General features: G+C 41.8%; 1 pseudogene; it reads left to right on the top strand.

The window, feature by feature from the left end:
* The first annotated feature begins 7,397 nt into the window (after positions 1-7,397).
* LOC142456102 (nuclear transport factor 2 pseudogene) lies at positions 7,398-7,778 on the top strand (annotated as a pseudogene).
* Positions 7,779-9,976: the final 2,198 nt, after the last annotated feature.

Raw genomic sequence — 9,976 nt, 5'->3', positions numbered from 1 at the left:
TCTCTCTTTCAGGTGTGCTCTGCAAGCAGGGGTGGGAATCTCTCAGGCCCTCTCAAGGCCACCGTTCTATTGGCCCGGGAGTTTCCCACTCCTGCTTCTGCGCACGTGGTTTTGTGCTCCTGTTCCGGCATTCCTTCCATGTGGTTTTTCGTGTTCCCCTGAAGTGGCTGTTTTCATCGCAAACTTTCCCCCAGACCCTTCCTGGCAGGCTTTGCATGCTTTCCTGAGATAGTGTGCACTTTATAAGACTGTGATACCTAAAACTACCCTCATAAAAGTTACTTGGATTTACAAAAGTGCTTCTGCCGCATGAATTCTTTCAGGGTTGAGAAGCAAGAAGGAAGTTAAATCACCACAGAAGCCTAACAGTTTGAGATACCAAGGGGAGTTGTTGTTTAAAGGCCAATGCTATCTGACACATATCAACCCTGCATAGGGTTTATAAGACTATAAATCTTCATGGGAGGAGATAGACTGATCGGTCTCCCAAGGAGCAGCTGGTGAGTTTGAACCACCAACCTTGCAATTAGAAGTCCAACACATGCCGTAGTGCCACCAGAGTTCCTTAAATTGAGCTTCAGAAACTGAAATTGGTTCATTATAACCAAGAAGTTAAACTCTCTTGGTGGATAAGGTTGAACAGAGGGGCGGAGGTCCGATGATAAGGAATTTTTATGCCACACTGGAAGGTTTGCATCTGATTCTGAAAATGGGAATTCACTGAAGCTCTTCACACTAAAGAGGGCCGTAATTACATTTATGTTTTAGAAGTGCAACTTGTTGGCAGAATGAAGAAAGCGAGCAGGGAGGCAGGTTAGGAAGTTAATACAAGTGTCCAGTTATGAAATAATTACAGCATTCGCCTAGGTTAAAAAAAAATTTCATTGCCATCAAGTTGATGCTGACTTACAGGACAGGGTAGAATTGGCCCTGTGAGTCTGCAAGACTGTACTCTTTACAGAAGCAGAAAGCCTTTCTCCTGGGGAGAAAGGGATGACTGGTGGTTTTGAACTGCCAACCTCGCGGATCACAGCCCAACATGAAACCACTACACCACCAGGGCTTCTGTAGTCTAGTCTGGACCAGTGAAAACAGAGAAAAGAAGATACAACTTAAAGATATTAATGCCTGAGAACCCAAGGAAACAGTTAATCCAAAGGATTACTAGATTATACAATACACAACCTCCTCTAATCTGAGACCCAGAAGAACTAGATGGGACCTGATTGCCACTGCTGCCTACTCTGGCCAAGACCACAATGAAAGTTTACGATTAAATGGATTTTTTTTTTTAAAGAAAGGACAAACTTAAAAGCCAGGAAGAAAAGACAAGACATGCTGGTCCAAAAGAGACCAGAGGAGCCCCTGAGACTACTACCCCGAGAAATTTCAGCTTGAAACTAAAGACACTCTCAAAGGTCTCCTTCCAGGCATCTCGTGGGCAGGACTTGGACAAACACCACCACCTGGAAGAACGCAGGCCTCAGCACGATAAACTACAGGAGACTAGAAGGGCAGCACGGAGTCCAAACAACGATGAGCAGAGAGGAGGCAGGGAATCACCAGACTGGACCAGCAGCCCTGGGAGCAAACAGAGTGCAGACACGTGCAGGATGGCAACCAATGTCATAAACACTGTGTGTGCACCATGGATTATGAAAACTAAGTTGTTATTGAAACTTTCATCTGAAGCACACTAAAATGTTTTGGGTGTTTTGTTTTCCACAGAAATGTAGTAAGATCTCATAACTTCCAGGATATTGGAGTGAAGGAATTGCATGGTCAAGTTGTGATCAGTATGAATGCTTCTGGACATGTCTGATTTCCTTTATTGGTACAACATTCAAATGGAAGAAAATAACAATCATTTTTATTTTCTAGTTTGAAAATTTTAAGTGGAACTCTTGCCACCTCTTCAATGGAAATGATTCTCATGGTCACATCTCAATATTCAGTACTTTTTTTATTTTTTCCGAATCAGAAAAGCACCATTTGCTGAGAAGGTGCCTATGAAATGGGGATGTGGTTCTTTAGAATTGCAGCAATTTCGCATATCTGTTACCACAATCTACTACACCTGTTCATACACCCACCTCCTGTCATTATTAATAGTCTTTTGCTTTCTCAATTTTCCAGTCAAACCTAATTGAGAGAAAAAATTGGCTGACCATCAACTTGAGTGAGTCACATTTTAAAGTCAATTCTTATGGTTAGTAGAGGTTTGTGTCTCAATTTTCTTTTAAAATCATAAAAAAATATGCTAAATGACAAAAAATATGGTTAAAAATACCCAAGACATTCTTAAATGTACCAGGAAGCTAGAAGGGAATCGCAAGTCAAACTGAATTTAAACTCCAGACTTGTACACAGGTAGGTGTGATTTGAAGGGCACTCACTACTATCAACTTGCATGAATTTGAACCAAATGGGAAAGGCCCTGCTCAATAGACTTTCTAGAAATAAATTGCAAAACATAAAATTTCATTAGTTGGAAACTTTGCACGCTATTGAATAAGCTTATTATCATAGGAAACACATTAAGCATGTTGTTAATGTGAATTTTTTTCTCTCCATATGCCCTTAAATTCTTTGTTAAATTACTCTTGTTACAATAAAATATTTAGAATTCAATTATCGCTTGAATTTAATGGTAGAACTAAGGAATCATGGAAAATGAAGATGGAATAATTTCTGTCCACTAACAATTCTGTAGGAAGAGATTCAGAATTTCCAATGCAGAAATTTGTGCTTTGGCTTATACTAAATAAATGAGCACATTGAATTGATAGACTTTACCGAAGAAACCATGAATATTGTCTTACTCAACTCCCTGATATAGAAACTGAGAACCCAGAGAATGATCTGGTATTACCATCATCAAAATACTTGTTGATCCCAGTCCATAGACAGTAAGTGAAAGCTCTTCCCAAGCATGCTGAGTGTTCCAAGACTTTGCCATCTATTTTCTTGAACTAGTCAAGTTCCAACTGCAAAAGGATTTCTGAATGGTTTTCATGCAGTTGATAACCAGCATCCGATTTACACTATCTCTTTCTGCTCCACTTCCATCAAGCCAATGGTGACTCATAGTGACCCCAAGACTGTAACTCTTTACAGGATTAGAAAGCCTGATCTTTTCCCCACGAGCTGCTGGGGGTTTTGAACTGCTCGCCCTGCAGTTAGCAGCCCAATGCCACACTACCAGGATTCCTTATGATTTACACTATAGTTTATGTGAATTCTGGCTTTCAGATCTCAATTAAAGATGCCTAAAGGAAAACATATTTGATTATATCTGTAATTGCATATTTAGAACTAGAAAGGACTGTTATATGGGGATAATCTGTATGTACCAAAAGAGTGATATAAAAAACAGAGGAATTTTTTTTTTCTTTAGCTGAAACATAACAGTGAGAACTGAACTGTTCATCTCTTTCTCGTGGAGCTGAGTGATCCTGTGTTATAACTGGATATAGATGGTGGGTAACTTTGCATGTCTGCTTCTAAACCGAGGAGTTCCATTTCAACCTGCTGGGGAGACTCTGAAGGTCAAGCAGTTTCTGTCAAATATGTGTTTTTCGTATATTCTAATTACGGTGGCATCACTGTGAACAATTCCCAGGAAAGACAAGTATGGGCTTGCAGCGGAGATGGATGGGGGTCCCCACAATAACATTCAATCTTATTAGAGGAGAAGGCCGTCGTGCCCCCTCCCACCATCATGGACTATAAAAAGAAGTAGGGATTATTAAAAGTTTTTTAATTTATTGGGACTCTTGGTGTTCACATGCAACATTCAAATGGAGATATTTGTTTCCTGACTATTCCATACTTTTATAAAAATTTGTATTGAAAGTGCTTACAATTGAGGAACATTTGACTGCTCAAAGCATTCATTTTCCAAAGAACCATGTAGGGCCCCCTGCCAAAAGAAGTTCACAGCCATAAGACAATTACCAAAATCTTTGTGGTTGATCCATCATTATCCACAAATCAGGCTGTCCATTAAAGAGCATCTTCAGAGTCCCCGTCCAGTCTGAAATCCCCTTTCATAAAGGGGTAGCTCTTCTCAATAAGGGAAGGAAACTGATATTTGAGCACCTGCAATATGTTTGACATGTTTCCTCATTCTCATAACAGCTCTGTGAGATCTGCATTACCACACTTCACAAGTGAGGGGACAAATTCTGAGAAGTGAAGGCAGTTGCTAAAGGCCAAAGACTGGATTGTCTGAGTTCAAAGTTTAAGTCATTCTACCAGGTTCTGCTCTGTCCTAAATCTGAGAGGATCAAAAAAGAATTGCCTTGCCATTAGGTTGATTCCTGTAGGACAGAGGAGCACTGCTTCTCTGTTTTTGCAAGATTGTACATCTTTATGAAGCAGACAGCCTCATCTTTCTCCTGTGGAGCAGCTGGTGGGTTTGAACCTCTGATCTCGTGGTGTACAGCCCAATGCCTAACCCATAGTGCCAACAGGGCTCCTAAACCAAAAAAACAAACTCACTTCCATCCAGTCTATATACTGACTCATAATGACCCTATAGGATAGGGTAGAACTGCCCCCCTTATGGGTTTCCGAACCTATAACTCTTTATGGGAGTAGAAAGCCCCATCTTTCCTCCAAAGAGCAGCCGGTTGTTTCAAACTGCAGACCTTGAGGTCAGCAGCCTAACATATAGCCACTATACACCAGGGCTCCTATTCAGGGCTCCTAGAAAGGCCAACATTTTCATTCAGAATCAAAGATACTATAAAATCCCATGTCTACTGGATATGAAAAGAGTTGGCCTTCTTGTGATGCCCCATGAAGCCTCTCTGCATTTTATCTGTAAAAATCTGCTGGTTGCCCTTCACTTCAAAGAGCCAAAACATACTTCTATGATTAACTAACCCTAGGGTTGTTTAAGAACTGCACTTTGATGATGACTATGGGCCATGTGCTTCTCAGCCACCAAATGAGACCGAATCCAGTAGCTTCATTGCACTGAGATTGTCAGGTGCCAAAAGAAGTGATGACAGGGGGCCCTGGCAGATGCTATGACAAATTAACAAGGGAGGTTGCAGGCTAGGAAAGAGTCATAAAGTGTTTGAAGCATACACTGAGCTATAATTTCAAGTCACTTAAGGAAGCTGACTAGAAGAAGCTGTCAGAAAAGTAACCCAGTTTTGAACGAGACAGACGCAGAGACAAGACAGCTGTGCTTCCCACTGGATCGGGTTTTGTCATCAACAGCAGCGCTGTTGTCTGTACAAGTACCTGGGCTTTCATATGCAACGGGATCATGTCAGTTGCAACATTAGGTCAAGGTCAACTTGCCAGAGCCATTCAAGTATGTCCTACATTTAGAAGAAGAATTCCTAGGTCCTTCCCCAGTAGACAGCTAAAGGACGGCTTAGGGTGACTTACAATGACAGTACCTTGTTTTTATTTAGATTTGAGATGGCAGAAGAAAGAATCAGTGAACACGAAGATAGGTCATAGAAATGATCCAGTCTGAAGATTTGAGAGAAAAAAGACTGAAGAAAAAGAAATAGAACCTCAGAGACTGGTGAGACAACACCGAGCTAACTAGCATACGCATAATGAGAGAACTACAGCAAAGGGAGAGAAAAAATATGTTAAGAAATACTAAAAAAAAAAAAAGAAAAAGAAAAGAAATACTGGCCCCAAACTATATAAATTTGCAAAAATGGTTGAACACTAACCCCAACAGTGGGGAACTTTTACGATAGTAAGTTATACTCAAAGCTGACAAAAAGAGGTATAAATAAAATAGCTGATAAAAATAAGGCATACAGTTAACATCTGCTATTGATGTTATGTGCAGAGACTGGCCTTTCTGCAAAGGCAGAAGGGAAAAAACAAGGGATGGACTAAGTAAAGAAGAGAAAATAAACTTTCAAGAACATCATTCATCATGCTTGGGGTTTTTGTAGTGTTATTTTATTTTTTATTAAATCATTTCATTGGGGGCTCTTACAGCTCTTATAACATTCCATATCTCAATTGTATCAAGCATATTTGCACATATGTTGCCTTCGTCATTTTCTAAACATTCACTTTCTATTTGAGCCGTTGGTATCGGTATGTTTGTTTTTTATGAAGACCTGTTGAAAATTGGTCTTAGGGATAAGGACCAGAAGAAAACGATGGGGGAAGTGGGCTTTAATAACCAGGGTCAAGAAAAATCAAGTGTGGTTCTCCAGAACAGCCATATGCTTCCTACATCTTTGGAGTGGAAATGATGTGATTTATCACATTTCCTTATGCTACCTAGTTGCTGAGAAAGCACAGTTACGGGAGGGAGGAGGAAAAATGAGCAGCCTATATTAAGGGCTCAAGTACAAGGCAAATGTTTTGAGAATGATGATGGCAACAAATTTACATATGTGCTTGACACAATGGATGTATGTAGGGATTGTGATAAGATTTGTACGAGCCCCCAATAAAATGATTTTTTAAAAAAGAAAGCGCAGAGTTAATTTAATACTTAATTACTATAGAATGCTAATCAGAACTGCTTAAATACTTACTATTTTATTTCTAGTCTCTATATTATCTTTAAAATAAATGGTACAGCCAACTAAGCACTTGATTACTAGCCAAAAGGTTGGCTGTTTGAACTCACCAAGAGGCTCCTTGGTGCCAAGTTGGTGGTCTGCTTCCATAGGTCACAGCCTTGAAGGTCCTATAGACAGTTCTTCTCTGCACACAGAGAGTTGCCATGAATAGAAATCCATCAACAACAATGGTGTGAGGTGCTGTCAAGTCAACTTACAGTGACTACGTACAACAGAGGAAAACACTGCCAGGTCCGTGCTAGCCTTGCAATCGCTGTGTTTCAGCCCATTGTTGCAGCCACTGTGTTAGTCTATCTTGTCAAGGGACGTCCTCTTTTTCACTGCCCTTCTACTTTAGCAAGTATGATGTCCTTTTCTAAGGACTGGTCTCTTCTGATAATAAGTTGAAAGTATGTGACACAGTCTTGAGATCCTCACTTGGAAGGAGCTTTCTGGTTGTACTTCTTCTAGATCTGTTTGTTCCTTTGGCAGTCCGTGACACTTTCAACAATAGCAACATTCTATTCTATGGGATTTTATTGTATCCCATTTTACAAATGAGGAAACAGATTTAGTCAGTGACCTGTGCCAGTTTACATAGCCCCGAAGGCCAATCACTGCTCTCCACCACACTACCTTTCATTGACGACAACTCAGCTAGGATCAACTTCAAAACTGCTCCCTAATCACAGTGTCCCAGAATGCCATGGATCTTGAGATGGATTGACATAGAACACCTCAAAAATTTCCGTCATGGTAGACCATGCTGCTTGCTGCTGCTGCTGCCGCCATTGTGCCAGCCCCTTGGGTCTCCACGAGGTTGGGCAACGCCTCAGAATGGGAGACAAGCCAATTTGGGAAAAGATTGGATCCAATTTCATTCAGCATTACTACCAGTTATTTGATAACGCCAGAGACCAACTGGGTGCAATTTATATTGATGCGTCATGTCTTATGTGGGAAGGACGGCAATTCCAGGGGAAAGCTGCCATTGTGGAGAAGCTGTCTAGCCTTCCATTCCAGAAAATCCAGCACAGCATCACGTCGCAGGACCCTCAGCCCACGCCAGTTGGCTGCATCCTCAACATAGTTGTGAGCCAGCTGAAGGCCGATGAAGACCCCATCATGGGCTTCCACCAGATGTTCCTACTAACGAACATCAACGATGCCTGGGTTTGCACCAACGACATGTTCAGACTTGCTCTGCACTTCAGCTGACCTCATCCTAGCCAGGCACTCACGCCGTTTCCTCCTCCCTCCTCCTCCTCCTCCAGATGCTCCAAACATCATCCACCAGCCAGGCCGCAGTGGGAGGGCTGCAGTGTGCTGCTGCCACCCAGGTGCTGTGCATGACGTTGTTTGGACACTGGGTAGTCACATCTGACAGAAGTTTGCCTTGTACCAGCGCATGCCTTGGAAAGACTGAAGTAATGCAAATGGTTGGCCCTTTATTTCCCTTCTTTTTCCCTCCTTTTAAAAGAAATCGACTGACAAGTTGCTCTAGTAACCCAAAGAAGTGAAGGGGAAAGCAGCTGCCTCAGCGCCCAGATAGTTGTTCAGATGTTTCAATGCCTCATTATACAGCAAAACCACAAACATTTTCTTTAAAAGACTGTGTTTAAGTCATATACTGCCAAGAGACTCATCTAATTCATGCATGCCTCTTCCACCCAAAAAGGAGGAGCAAAGTTGGGAAGTGTGACCTTACAGCTTTTGTCCTTGAAGGGTGTGTTAGTCCAGGTTGACTAGAGAAACAAATTCAGAGACACTCATACATGAGTGAGAACTTTAAATCAAACAGTAGTTATGCATAAAAAAATCCCAGCCCAATTCAGATCAAGTCCATAAGTTCAATATTGGCCCATAAATCCAACATTACCCCATAATTCCTCTTCAGACTCATTCAGCGCATACAATGATGTTGAATGCAGGAAGATCGCAGGACAGTGGGTGGAAAGTCCTGTGGATCCATTGGCAGTGGACGCATCGCCAGGGCTCTGTCTGCCATCAGTGTGGCATATCAACAGGAATGTGAAGCCGAGGGAGCATGTGGCCTGACTCTCTCAAGAAAGAGAGGAAGTTCACAGAATCCTCATGAGAAGGCCACGCCCATAAGGAGGCATCATCAGACCGTGGCCTGATTTGCAGGCAAAACTCCACCCTTCACTCTGTTATCAAGTTGACACGAAATTATGTAACTATCACAAAGGGGGAGGTTTATTCTGGTTTCTTATTGCCGTGCAATATAATACTTTGGAAGTTACTAACTTAGGCATTAACAATTTTTATTGTATCTCACAATTTTGTGGGTCATAAATTGAATGGAATTCAATTGGGAAATTATTTTGTTCCATTAGGATGGACTGGGCCACTGAGTGGTATTCAGCCTGATCTGGTCTGGAGTAGCCAAGATATTTTTGCTCACAAGAGGGGGCCCGGAGGAATGGGCCAAGGTCTAGCTGTAGTGTTGAGCCTTGCTAGCAGTGTGGTTGAAGTCCTTCTATGTCAGCCCAGGGCTCCAAAAGACTGAGTAGAGCTGCCAGTTTCCTTAAAAGCCACATCCTAAGTTCAAATCATATGACAGCAATCACAGGTCACATGATTCAAGGAAAGGGTAAACACTTCCCCTATGTGAAAGATGGCAAAGGACCTACAGCCATCTTTAATTCAACACAAGGCTTTAATTCACAGCTCATTCTGACTCAATCAACCCCAAATGTTGTACATTTTAAAGCTCTTATTAAAGGGTTGGTTGTCAATTTGTAGATGACACAATTGTGAAGGACGAGTTATGAATCTTGGTAAGTATATGTGGTAGTTACATAATCTGGTATCAATTTGGGACTTGAGAGGATTAAGGGTGAAGGGGTGGATTCCAGTCTGTCAATTGGGTCATAGCCACTGAGGCCTCTGTGTGGGAATGGCCTTCCCCTGAGGATTCTGGGAATTCCTGGAGGCAAGAGACACTCTCTCTGCTCACTCCCTGAGAGACACTCTACTGACAAGTCACATGGCACTATGCTGATAGACCCCATGTCCTGGGAACCGGAGAAGCGACGTGGAGAGCCCTGCCTTACAAGATATTGCTGAGATGCTTACAATGCCACTGGATCCACAAGACTTTCTACCCAATGGCCTGTGATCTTCCTGCGTTTGGTGTCATTGCATGTGTTGCGGGAGTCTGAAGAGTACTTTATAGATTGGTATTGGAGGTATGGGCTAATATTAGATTTATGGACTTGATCTGCGCTAGGCTGGAATGCTTTCTTAATGTACAATTACCCTTTATATAAAACTCTCTCTTATACACATGAGTGTTTATGAATTTGTTCCTCCAGTCTACCCAGACTAACACAGGATACCTCATTTATTTAGTAGGAAGGGAATCTCCCAGTTTAAAGATTCTCCTCTTCCAT

The sequence above is a fragment of the Tenrec ecaudatus genome, chromosome 9 (assembly GCF_050624435.1).
Source record: "Tenrec ecaudatus isolate mTenEca1 chromosome 9, mTenEca1.hap1, whole genome shotgun sequence".
Taxonomy (NCBI): Eukaryota; Metazoa; Chordata; class Mammalia; order Afrosoricida; family Tenrecidae; genus Tenrec; species Tenrec ecaudatus.
Note: the sequence above shows the minus strand (reverse complement) of the source record. Positions and strands in the feature narration are given on the sequence as shown.